The sequence below is a fragment of the Talpa occidentalis genome, unplaced genomic scaffold, assembly GCF_014898055.3.
Source record: "Talpa occidentalis isolate TD23 unplaced genomic scaffold, MPIMG_talOcc4v2.1 talOcc4.13, whole genome shotgun sequence".
NCBI classification, from domain to species: Eukaryota; Metazoa; Chordata; class Mammalia; order Eulipotyphla; family Talpidae; genus Talpa; species Talpa occidentalis.
The window spans coordinates 61,732,474-61,745,275 of record NW_023601322.1 but is presented as its reverse complement, the minus strand read 5'-3'; the positions used below and the strand labels follow the sequence as shown (position 1 = coordinate 61,745,275).

At 44.2% G+C, this 12,802-nt stretch overlaps 1 protein-coding gene across 7 annotated transcripts in view; it reads right to left on the bottom strand.

Annotated features, from left to right (window-relative positions):
• PPP2R2B (protein phosphatase 2 regulatory subunit Bbeta) overlaps positions 1–305 on the bottom strand; it is a 325,271-nt gene extending 324,966 nt beyond the window's left edge. For 4 of the 7 annotated variants that reach the window (XM_054694274.1, XM_054694272.1, XM_054694279.1 and 1 more), the window contains exon 1: positions 48–305. The gene's annotated coding sequence lies outside the window, so the exon portion shown is untranslated. The remainder of the gene's footprint in view (positions 1–47) is intronic. The other 3 variants (XM_054694277.1, XM_054694276.1, XM_054694280.1) reach the window with 2 other exon arrangements.
• Positions 306–12,802: the final 12,497 nt, after the last annotated feature.

Here is a 12,802-nt window from a genome sequence, read left to right as displayed (position 1 = left end):
ATTATTAGTGATAAGTATCCAGAAATGTTAATAAAAGCTTCCCTTACCTTTTTTAGTTCAGAAAATAAACACCTCTCCAGGGCTCTACCTCCTAGTTCAATGTCTGCCAGGATGATATTCCCAACTGGGCACATTCGATGACTTTTCATCTGTGTTGATGTTACTCACATGTTGGACTGCAAGCTGGATGGCAGGAGGCAGCCCAGTGTTCTTGGCACCTCCTTCTAGCTCTCTTCAACATCCTGGGCTCCTCAGTCACCTTGAGGGGCTGCGCTCAGGGCCTGGTAGCCACTGACTTCACAATAGTCCATATTTCCCATTGGTGGGGATGGTGGGCTTTTGTTGGTTTAACCCTCTCAGCCCACAGCTTTCTCCTGCCAGCACCAGCATGTCTCCCCTGCAGCCATGAGCCTGGGGGGTGCCCACCCCAGGCTCAGTTCTAGAGGAGAAGCCTGGTTGGTTAAGCCAGTCAGTACACTCCACAGGCCTTCTCCCAGTGACTTGTTAAGCGAGAGAGAAGCTTGAGACAATGAGAAATAGGGAGATATTTGCTAGGACTTGTGGGAAAAATGCTTCTGGAGTCAGAGAAGAAAGAGATTCTCTCTCCTTCTTAGACATTAGAAGATTCAGAAAATCATTCTGGAACTGTGAAAGCATCCAGGCTTAGGCTTAAGCAAGATACCACAGAAGACCAAGAAGAAAAATGGAAAGAAACTGTTTTTGATGGAGAGTTTGAGTCACTTAATTATGCCTTACTCCAAGGCATTCTGGGTTTTCAGAAGCTCCTTTTGATGAAGCTCCTTTTTTTGATGAAGCCAGTTTTGAGCCAGATTTTCTCTGACTTACAAGATTCATAATATATATGGGTGGCAACTTTGATTGCTTCATGCTTATCATTTTTTTCCTGAACAGCAAGTATGGCAGTATCCCAAAGGCTCACGGGAAACCATTAACAGCTTATCACAAACCACAAGCAGGCAAATTGACCAGTCAGAGCCCAAGTAGAATTGGCCTGCATGCCTTAGGGCCATGATCTGACAGAGACCCTCCCAGGCATGTCTGACACTAGTGAGTGGTTTGTGGGCCATCCCTTCTGTGGCGATCATAAAGCTAATTATGAAGACATGGTGAGATCACCACACAAAGGACCAAGAAGCACCAGCCACCCAACAAGGAGATCACCTCACATAGACTCTTCTTATATTTTTAAACACGCTCAAATAAATTAATAAACTTCAGTGATTTAGAAAACAGTGTTCTTTTTTGAGGCCCCATGCTGGCTTTGCTCATAGCAATAACTGCCCTTGCAAACTATAAAGACAGTACAAATAAGAGATTTAGAAGTTCAAATCAAAGCAATGTCTAGAGGGCCTCCCTGGTGGTGCAGGGGTTAAAGTATCAGTGCTATCAAGCTATCACCAGCCACTGCAGTATGAGTTCAATCCCCAGCCAGGGAACTGACCCACATGCCATAGCAGACCTCTCCTGTCTCACTGCAGCAGTGGATTTCAGCAGATCCACCAGTTTTGCTCCCGCTTCTGTCTCCGGTGAATCCTCTCACCCACCACACCTCTGGCCTAAACCCCAGTTCTTAGATGCATAAATAAATCTTTTAAAAGAAAGTGTCATCACAATTGCCCCTGTTGAGGTGACACTTGGATTCAACCAGTTGGACTTCTAGTATGAAGGATGTGTTCTTCCTAAATGCTAGATATTTTGGGTATAAGGATGGAAAGAAGAGGACAACACAGGGAGAATAGAACAGAGGGTGCTGAGGCCCCAAAGGAGGTTTAGCTAAAGAGTAAGCTATGGTAACCTCTGACTTACATTCAGGTGAGCATTATGGGTGAGTAGCATGTGGTCACCTAGCACCATGTGTTCGAAGGGCCCCGTGCTGGTCTTAATGGCCTGCTTTCACCAACTTAAAATCCACAATAATTTTTTAATAAGGGACTCAACATGTTCATTTTGTGTCTAGTACATAGAGTTAGGCAAGCAGTCCTGCTTATCAGAGATATCACACAAGGGCAAAAAGAATAGAAATTTTATCAAAGATCTGCCTTGGATTTTCTATATGTGTCCTGCCTTTTTTGACTGTTCCCCCTTAATTTGATTGTTGACTCCTTTATGTTGAACTGATATGTTTAGTATGTTGTTGCATTTCTTCTGCTTGTTCACTACATATTTTTGTGTGTTTTTTAGTGGAATGGAAAGGCACATTTAAATTTATCCCAACCTTCCTCAGATTAAAATATGATTCTGGAAATCATAGAAATTTTGCTCCAATATAATTCTATTACCTCTTTTTTGTGTTGTCATGGTAATATATATTAAATGTATAAATGTTATAAAATGAATGATACGGTGTTTTCATATAATCCTATATCTTTTAAAAAAATTGGAGGAAAATGAGAAAATATATTTATGGAATCTTTGACACTAATCTACTTATTTATTATTTGCAGTATTCTTCATTTCTTCCTGTGATTTGTATTACCTACTGGTATCTTTTTTTTTAAATATTTTTTTAAAGATTTATATATTTTATTTATGCATACAAGAACCAGGATACAGGCCAGATGGAGGGTGAAAGGATTCACCAAAGACAGAGTGGGGAGCAGAACAGGCAGACTGACTGAAATACACTGCTGAGGAGAGCAGCGGGCGAGACAGGAGAGGTCTGCCGCGCCATGTGGGAATCTCCCTGGCAGGCTGGGATTGAACCTGGGCTGCAGAGGCTTCGGACAGCTTCACAGCAGTGTGCTCAACCACCTGCAACACCAGGGAGGCCCCTTACTGGTATCTTCTTGATGGACTTTTTTTTTTTTTTTAAGATTTATTTATTTATTTATACAAACATTGGGTACAGTCAGAAGCGCGGGAGGGTGAGAGAATTCACCAGAGCCACAGCGGGGAACAAAACAGGCAGACTGATGAAATACACTGCTGAGGAGAGCAGCGGGCGTGGCAGGAGAGGTCTGCGTGCCATGTGGGACTTTCACCTGCGGCCGGGGATCAAACTGGTGCTGCAGAGGCTGTGGGCAGCTTCGCAGCCCAGCGCTCAACCACTGTGCCACCAGGGGAGGCCCCGGACTTTCTTTTTTTTTAAAAAAAAAAAAGATTTATTTACTTATGCATACAAGAACTGGGGTACAGGGCAGAAGTGTGGTGGGTGAGAGGATTCACCAGAGACAGAGTGGGGAACAGAACAGGCAGGTTGACTGAAATACGCTGCGGAGGGGAGCAGCGGGCAACACAGGAGAGGTCTGCTGCACCATGTGGGTGGCTCCCTGCCTGGGATCGCACTTGTGCTGCAGTGGCCACAGACAGTACTTCACAGTGCTGAGACTTAAACCCCTTCACCACCAGGGAAGCTCCTTGATGGACTTTCTTCCTTCAGTATAACTTGTTCTTCAAACAACAAATTTGCTCAGTCTTTGTTTATCTGGCAATGTCTCTTTCCTCCCTCTTTCCCTCCCTCCCTCCTTCATATTGAGATAACATTGTTTACAACATTGTATGTGATTCACAGGCATAGGATCACACCTCCTCAGATGCATGTCATGACACCACACCCCAGCCAAGGCACCCATAGTCCTCCACCATCAGCCACAGTGCCCTCTCCCAAGAGTTTATTAAGTAATAAAAGTGAGGATTTGATCCTGGGAAGCAGCCCACATAGATCTTACTCTGTGAAAGCTGTTCCATCAAACAAGCTCAAATCTTCCTTCGTTTTTGAAGAATAGTTTTGTCAGATACAGAATTCTTGTTTGACAGTATTTATTCCCTACACTCTGAACATGGCCTCTGTGGTTTGGGATGAGAAGCCAGCTGCTGGTTGCGTCAATGCTCATGGATATATGCTAAGTTATTTTTCTCTCACTGCTTTCAATTTTTTTCTTTGACTTAGATTTTCAACAGTTTGACTCTATGCATCAAGGTATGGATCTACTTGTATTTCTCCTGTTTGGGTTTCTTTGTACATGTTAGATGCATAATGATTTGTTTTTGTTTTTGTTTTTTCAAATTTTGGGAACTTTTGGTTATTATTTTTCCAAATACTTTTTCAGTCCAACATAGATGTTGATATGCTAAAGTTTAATTTTGCTTCAATCTTTTCTTCCTGTCCTTCATATTGGGCAATTTTTGTTGACTCACAGTTCACTGATCCTTTTGTGCTCTCAAACCCTTTGATGAGTCACTTTGGTGAATTGTTTTTACAGTTATTGTACTTTTAAGCTATAGAATTTCTACTTGAGAGCTTCTAATAATTTTTATATCCTTACTAATAATCTCTGGGTTGAACTACTATTGTCACACTCTCTTTTAACTCTACAAATAGTTTCCTTTAGTTCTTTGAATATACTAGTGGCTTTGAAGCTTTGTCCACTATTATCTACACCCAGAGACAGCTTCTATTAATTGCTTCTCTCCCCTTAGACTGGATCACTTTTTTGTCATATCATTTTTGTCTTTTTTTTCCCCTTGAAAAAAGGGACATTCTAGATAATATATTGTAGTTACTCTGAATTCTGATATATTTTCCTGCGAAGATTATTGCTGCTGGTGTTTGTTTGCCGAGTAACATGCCTGGGCAAAATCTATGACATATGTTTCTTCTGTGGTCACTAACCCCTCAGTTGGTATTTTGTTGCTGTTCTTTTCAAAAATATATGTCCTTCATTTCATTTTTAAAGCTGACTTGCCAGAGTTTTTCTGTGTCCTCATAGCTTGTGATCACATCAGTGCTACTCAGATACCTTGAACCATTTCGGCTTCTGTCCTTTGCTGTAGGCTATGTTAGTATATAGGGGAGTGTGTTTAAAGTTCAAGCTGTTTTCAAGCCTCCCTGGGTTTTAATTTCTGCCAGGCTGTGACAAGTTTCCTCTCAGTTTAGGCATGCAGACTTAGGATTAATCCAGAAGTGTGTGAAGGTTCAGTGCCCTCTTCCATTTGCCCTATTTAGGAACACAGCCTCTGCTAGGAATCTGCTGTCCTTGACCACATCAGCAATGCAGGCTGGAGGAGCCCCAGGCCCTCTCCACTCACTCACCTACCAGATGCTCATTCCTACTGACAGCTTTGTTGAGTGTGCACACTGCCCACTTCTTCAAGTTGGATTAGTCTCTTCAACCCTGGCAGATAAGTCACTGGTCTTCATGGCTTGCCCTACCTCAGCAGGACGTACAGAGAAACCTCAGTCCAGAACTTCATGGATTCCAAGCTTTCCTATGTGAAACTCAATGGTTCTTAGAGCAGAAGCACTTCCCAGTTCATTGCACGCCTTTGGTTGATTTCCAAAACACCAGATGATGATCATTGTCATTTTTCCCAGCACTATAGTTTCATTTGGGAAGAGGATTTGCCCAATCTGCTCACAGAGCCATAGACAAAATTTTACACTGACTTGGATTTTGACTTTTCCATTTCTATTTTTTTTTTTTAATTTTTAAAACCTTCTTACATCATTGTAGTCCCCATAGTTCTCCCGCCACCATCTCACCCATGAACCATCACCATAGTCCCTTGTGCTCTTCCCCCTGCCCCACCTGCCACCGTTTTGACCCCCTTCACCCTCCCTCCCCTGCTGTATGCCTCAGATCTATGGTCAGCTGGCTAATTTTGTCTTTGCTTGATCTTTGGTTTGGTTTTGCTCTCTTCTGCATATAAGTGAGACCATTTGATGTTTATCTCCAGTCAAAAAATGGGCAGGAGAACTACAATGACACTTCTCCAGAGAAAAATTGCAAATGGCCACCAGACATATGAAAAAATGTTCACCATCACTAATTATCAGGGAAATGCAAATTAAAACCACAAGGAGATACCACTTCACTCCCTTATCTCTGTTCTTTTAGGGTGCCCCTTTTGCCTACTTAAGGCCATCAGGTGCTAATGACTCAAGAGCAAGAAAATCTTTCTGACACATGTAAGATAATTTCAGCAACAAATTATATACTGCCACTGCTATGAGCCACACAAGTTGACGGCACCAAGTCAAAAACATTTAGCAAACTCTCCAAATACCACCTACTGTCTATTTTTAGTCTGTGGCCTTTCCTCTTGGCCCAGAATGGCAAATATCAGATGCTGGTCTGCTCGTTGTCGTTCAGTTCACCCCAACAGTAGACTTGCACTGCTGACTGTGCCTTTCTTCCCTGCTATGGCTAAGAACACTCCTCAAACAGAATTCCAGGCCATCACTACATGATCAGGAGAGAAGACCTCTCATGTATGCCTTAAGTCTGCAAAGCTCGCATTTATCAGTTTTCATACAACTTACACTACTTCCCCCACCAGTCTAGAATTTGGATTGGGCCTCAGTCTTAGCTCCTGCAGTTCAGCTTTTGTTCTGGATCTTTGCAATCATTCCCTTGGGGATTTCCTCCATGCTGAGGATTTTCAAATCTCATCCATTTATTGATGCTTCTTAAATTCATATTTTGAGACTAGATCTCTTTCCCCATCTCCAAATATGTACATACACCCTCCATTTAGGAATCCTTTAGGACAACTCCAAGTCACTGAACCAAAACCAAACTCTGTCTTGATTGATACTGTCATTGTCTCAGGTGATCTGGTCAAAAAGCTTGGAGTCTTCTTTGATTCTCCTAATCTTCTCTCACACTATAAAGAAATCCTGGTGACTCTATATTCAAAATAAAGCATAATCCTACATCTTCTTCCTACTGTTCCTGGTCTGAGTCACAGCATCTCTCACAGGACTGTTGCAAGCTATTCATCGCTTCTAATCTTGCTCTTTTATATGTGACATGCAACAGATTTAGACTCAACTGTAGTCAGAGTGACTCTTGATCCCTGGTATTCTATTGTCAACACAGTAGGCAGAATAATCACAAGGGTGATTGTGTCATGCCTCTGCTCCAAGCACTCCAGTGGCTTCCCATTTCACTTAGGATAAAAACCAACAGCTTTTCAATGACTCACAATACCCGACATGGCATGACCCACCACCCCTATATTTCATTGTTCTCATCTGTCACTGTATTGGCTCTTACTCCTTTCCTGCAAGCTGATCTTGATCCTTGTGGAAAATATTATGCCAAGATTTGGGAACCACAGCATGGCAGTATCCTCTTCTGGACATGCTCTTATTCATGTGGATAATTCTCTCTCCTCCAAATTTTTACTTAAATTGCACATTCCCAATGAAGCCCACCCTGGCACTCTCAAATTGCAAACCTGCCCTTCCCGCCTGCCTCTCCCTCACTGCTGTTTCTTCCTGCCTTTCTTTCTCATCCTGTTCACCTGTTATCACCTTCTTTTCTTTCCACAGACTGTCACCTGCTGCTATAGAACAGACTTATTATCCTTGTTGTTTATTACCTATATCCTTACTTCCTTGAATGTAACTCAAAAAAGACAGGGATTTTTGTGGTTGTCTTTCACTAAGATCTAGAAAAGGGCCTGGTCCATTGTAAATATTTTGAAAAAAACTGCTGAATGAATGAATCAGTAGTAGACATATGGTTCTGATAGGGGTGGATGTTTCTGAAGAAATACTGAATGTAAGAACATTAACCAGAGAAATGTTAAGGGAAGCACATCTCAAAAGAAAACATGAAGAGAATCTCCATGAGAAAGAGGAGCTAGTGGTTACAAAGGTGGATGGGATGATCTCTTCATCTTGTCAAGGCTGGGGGTAAATAGTGTAATAGTGATCCTGGGGGTCTCCCTGGTGGTGCAAGGGATTAAGACGCAACCTATGACGCTGTCCACAGCCACTGCAGCACGAGTTCGATCCCTGGCCAGCCAGAGAGCAACCCGCATGGCGCGGCAGACCTCTCCTGACTTGCCTGCTGCTCCCCTCAGCAGTATACTTCGGTTGATCTGATAGGGTGCCTGAGAGTTTCATCAAGAGTTGTCTGCACTGAGCCTCCAGCACTGTGTCAGTTACAGTTCAGGTCCCCCCCCCTCCAGTGCTGTCCCCAGGTGGCTCCACCCAAGTTTCTCCTCTGGTGAGCCCGGGCACCCAGAAGTCACTGGTATCTCTCCAATCTTGGGGCAGCAATTAGCCCTGGGTCCTTTCTCCTTGTAAAAATCCAGGAAGAGCTGTTGCGTTGTCAATCTGTTCAGTTTTTCACTTCTTGTTGGGATGGAGAGGCAAATTCCAAGCTCCTTACATGAACCAGAAACCGGAAGTCTTAACTTTTTTTTTTTCCACACAATCCCAACCTTCAAAAATGTTTGTACATTACAATATATAAGTAAAATGAGGAGCAGTTGTGAGTGTGCGCTCTGTAGAGAGACTGTCTGGGTTTGTATCTTGACTTTGCCATTCCTAAGAGTTATTTTGTATCGTGAAACCTTAGCTCTTTTATATGTAAAATGGGGAAGACATCTGCATCATAGTTTTGGGTTAGGATTAAATAGATTAAAAGAGTAAATGGCATTAAGTATATAAGAAGCATGGCATGCCCATATTTAAAAATTTAAACCACCATTTGAATGCCTATGTCTGCCAGGTATTAATTAGCCTTGATGCTGGGGTAGAATACAGAAATAGAAATGATTCCTGGTCTCATGGAGTTTATGTTGTATAGACAGGAGACAGACTAGAAACATATAAACCAATCAAAGAACATTTTCTTGTTGTGATAGTGGTGTGAAGCAGATAAAACAGGTGACAGAGAGAGGATGGAGGACTGCTTTATATTGGATCATCCAAATAGCCTTCTCAGAGGAAGGTACACCGGCAGTCAAGCAAGGGTGTTTTTGCAAGAACAGCATCCCCAACAGAAGGAACTATGGGGACAGAGGTATAAAGGGCAGGGGCAAGCTTGGCTTGTTTAGGATTAAATGAAAAGCCCATGTGTCTCATAATGGGGAATATACTCGTGAGACAGTGTAAAGGCAGGAACGGACACTGAGCAGGTTTTCTGATCCAGCAGACCGGGTAAAGGAGGAGTCAGATTCCTCAGTGGCTTCTGCAGGTCTCTTATTGGGATTTACCAGGCATCCAGGCATATGGCAGGCAGGGGTGCTGGCAGGCAGGGAGGCTGGCAGGCCTCCCAGCCCCCAGCAAGTCTTCACTCTATCTGGACTCTCCGGCCTTCTCTGCTTCTCTCTCGGCTTCTGCTACTTCTTTCTCGGCTTCTCTTTTGGCTTCTGCTGGCGTCCCCGTGACGCCACCCTTAAAAGCCCAGTCTCAGCCCAGGTGAATCCCATCTACCTAGGCCCACACCCTACTCCAGGCGCCCGCCATCAGGCATGCATTCAGGACCGCAAGGATCCATCATCTATCCTGATGGCGGGAGGGCAGAAAAGCCTGACATTTTTCCTTACCTAAAGTCCACCCCCTCAGGATTTTCTGCCATATAGTCTTCATATGTACAATTTTCTTAACATAAACAATGCAGCCATGGCCCACAAAAGCAAAGACATCACAATAAAACAACAAAATACAACAGAACACAAATAAGTCCAGGCAGGGCCCCAACCTCGTGGCAAAAGACAATTATTGGTACCAGCAGATGAGCCACCAAATCTGCTGCCGAAGGCACTGCTCATACGAGGAAGGGGAATCACTCACGGCATCTACTATAACACACCAGGAGCCGTCAGGCTTCCTGGCCTTCTCTGGCTGTAGTCTCGGCTACAAGCCACATACCGCATCCACCCCCAGGATGCACTCACTCCTGGGTTGGGGATTCTCTACTCTTTGGGGGTAATCGCCCAACCCTCAGGGTTTCTGTCTATGGTCACTTCAACACTCGGCTATCATAGCCACCAATGCGACACGCAGAGCCCTGCACTCAGGCCAACCCACTGCACAAGCATATGGATTGGGGATCCAACTCTACATGCGGCCTCTCAGGTCCCCTCTTTGGCTTGGGCTCCACCCCAAGCCATGTTCCCCACCTGTCCCCCAAGGACGGGTTCCTCAGCTCTTCACCCTCACTCGAGAACAAGCAGGGCATCACCCACAGATGATTTTACGAGACTCACTGGCCTGCCTCAGCTTACCTAGTGCTTAACAGCCACTCAGGGCTTCCCAAACTCAGCATCAGCACCAGCTTTTGCCTTCTCAGTTGGCTTTTCTCCTCTGTCCGGCTGCTGGGCATACACAGGCTGTTTTTGGCCATCACGGCCCACTGGCCACTCCCAGATTTCCATCTCCTGGGGTGTACAAACAACAGCATTCTCCCCCAGGATCCCAAAAACTTAACTTGCCAAACTTCCTCCGCCTTCTGGAGGGATTGTCAGTGCAAGTCCATCAGTGCAAGTCCGTTGGCCTCTCCCTGCATCAGCACTGGCGGGCTCCGAATCATGGTCCTCTCTTCCCCGATGATTCTGTTGCCTCAGGGGTCGTTGGCTGGTCCTCTCGGGCGTCTCCTCCACGCGAGGTCTCTTCCCGCAGCTCCTGGACCTTGTCCATCTCCTGTGCCGCCATGACGCCTCCAGTGTTGTCACAGGCAAACAGTTTATTACTCCTTAGTCCCTCCAGGTCTTCGGAGAGCTCCAATACCTGTCTGCATGGATCATCTTGCCAATTGTAAGGGCAGGAAGGACACTGAGCCGGTTTTCTATGATCCAGCAGACCGGGTGAAGGAGTCAGAGACCTCAGTGGCTTCTGCAGGTCTTTTATTGGGATTTACCAGGCATCCAGGCATATGGCAGGCAGGGGTGCTGGGAGGCAAGGGTGCTGGGAGGCAGGGAGGCTGGCAGGCCTCCCAGCCCCCAGCAAGTCTTCACTCTATCTGGGCTCTCCGACCTTCTCTGCTTCTCTCTCGGCTTCTGCTACTTCTTTCTCGGCTTCTCTTTTGGCTTCTGCTGGCGTCCCCGTGACGCCACCCTTAAAAGCCCAGTCTCAGCCCAGGTGAATCCCATCTACCTATGCCCACACCCTACTCCAGGTGCCGCCATCAGGCATGCATTCAGGACCGCAAGGATCCATCATCTATCCTGATGGCGGGAGGGCAGAAAAGCCTGACATTTTTCCTTACCCTACAGACAGCATCTTCATAGCTTTAATAAACTAGCACCTCTGGTCTTTATTAGGGCAGGATCTGTCAGTTTATAATGTTTTTTCTAGGAAAAAGGAGAATAATGGTAGCAGTGACCCAGTGGTCTAGAGAAGAAGAGATGAAATTATCAGGGTCTTGATATTCAGGGAGACCAGCCTGTTTTGAGCATTTTTTCCAGGTTGGGGTGATGATTTTCACTCTCCCTACCCACAGAAGGGTTAAGGAAGAGATGCATGATCAACTCAGAGGATAAAGGGATGGAATTAAAAATGCAGACTGGAAGGTTCACACCTGGGCCTTGTTGATTGTGGTTTCCCCTCATTGCCAAAGCTCTCAGTCTTGTTGAAGTCGGCACTTGTGATTCTCAGTTGACATGCTATTCTAAAATTTCTCTTTGTGCTTTGAATGTTCTTTCTCCACCTCCCTCTTAGTGAAGGGCAGAGATCAATCTCTTGGGCATAATTCAGCATCTAGGAAAACGCTCAGCAAACATCACACTTTTAATTTGTAAAGGCTCAATTACTCACCAGATCATAATTCCTTTCCAGACAGAACAAAACAAAACAAAAACTCTGCCTACATACCCATGAATAGAAATCCCCATAGGTGTTCTTTTGACCTTACCAAACTAGCCTGAAATTTTTGTCCATGACTGCGCCAAGGATAATTTTTTTTTTTTTTTTGGTGCTCTTCTCAATGACTACAGTTGAAAGGAGGAGAAAGTGATAGCTCTGTAACTCAAACCAGAGCCTCTGCAATAATTCATTGGCAAGCGACGATGTGATGAAATTGTTTTCTGTGTGTATTCTTTTGTTTCCTCTCTTAATGTTTCTGAATGTGAACCAACCTGTTTGTTAGTCTTCAGCTCCACAATGGGAGGGGGAAGTCTGAGGACTTCAGACCTCCCTGAGCATCCAGGCAAAATTTCTTAACAAGAATGCTTATTCTTAACAGGTCTCCTTGGAAATGTCCAGAAATAGCACCTCCTCTCCATAATTTCTCCTTTCTAAGCAGACAGCATTTTTTTCTTTTTTGGTCCACCTAAGCCCCCACCCTATGGCACTAGTTCAAAGATTCAGGATTTGTTTGCCTACAGGGATTTATTCAAATGTCATCTTCCTTCTTTCTCAATTTCTTGACTTTGGAGGCATTTTAATATTCCAGCAGAGGGTAACCAAGATGCACAAGGAGGAAATTCAGAGCTTTTGTAGGTCAGCACTTGCTAAATGAGATATGGGACAAGTTTGGGTGGCAGAAAAGATTGAAATTGTCCCACAAGAGGTTCAAGAATTCTCTATAGATTTTCATTTGTCCCACCTAAGCTTGTTCTTCCATGGATAATTGAGAGTTGACTATAAGTGAGAAACATGCAATTAATTATCTTCATGACTGATTAATAAAGAAGTCACTTCCTCAAATCTTTAATGTATAGTAAGCCTCACTAGGTTCTTGGACCCTGTGACTAATCAAAACACTGTATAAGGAAATCAATTTTGCCAATAGACTAATTGATATAAATAAGAATTCAGTCCTTATGGCATATCTCTGGTCACAAAAGCATCACCAGGCTTCTAAATAAAGACTCAAAACACTTCTAAAATTAACATGCATTTGTATTCATTCATTCATTCACTCTCCAACCTGCTTAATCTAGCTCATGGGAGGCCAGAGTCTATTCTGGGAGCTCAGGGCACAAGATGGGACCCAACCTTGAATAGGACACCCTTCTATCACAGGCACTCTCAACCCCACATTCCCATGCCCCTGCAGACTTGGGCAATTCAGATAAGCCAATGAACCTCATATGCAAATTT